The sequence below is a fragment of the Bison bison genome, unplaced genomic scaffold (genome assembly GCF_000754665.1).
Source record: "Bison bison bison isolate TAMUID 2011002044 unplaced genomic scaffold, Bison_UMD1.0 scf7180017860866, whole genome shotgun sequence".
NCBI classification, from domain to species: Eukaryota; Metazoa; Chordata; class Mammalia; order Artiodactyla; family Bovidae; genus Bison; species Bison bison.
The window spans coordinates 47,301-47,542 of NW_011491438.1; positions in this window are offsets into that span (position 1 = coordinate 47,301).

A 242-nucleotide genomic window follows, 5' to 3' on the forward strand; every position below is an offset into this window, starting at 1 on the left:
CTTTGCCAACAAAGGTCCGTCTAGTCAAGGCTATGGTTTTTCCAGTGGTCATACATGGATGTGAGAGTTGGACTGTGAAGAAGGCTGAGTGCCAAAGAACTGATGCTTTTGAACTGTGGTGTCGGAGAAGACTCTTGAGAGTCCCTTGGACTGCAAGGAGATCCAACCAGTCCATTCTGAAGGAGATCAGCCCTGGGATTTCCTTGGAAGAAATGATGCTAAAGCTGAAACTCCAGTACTTT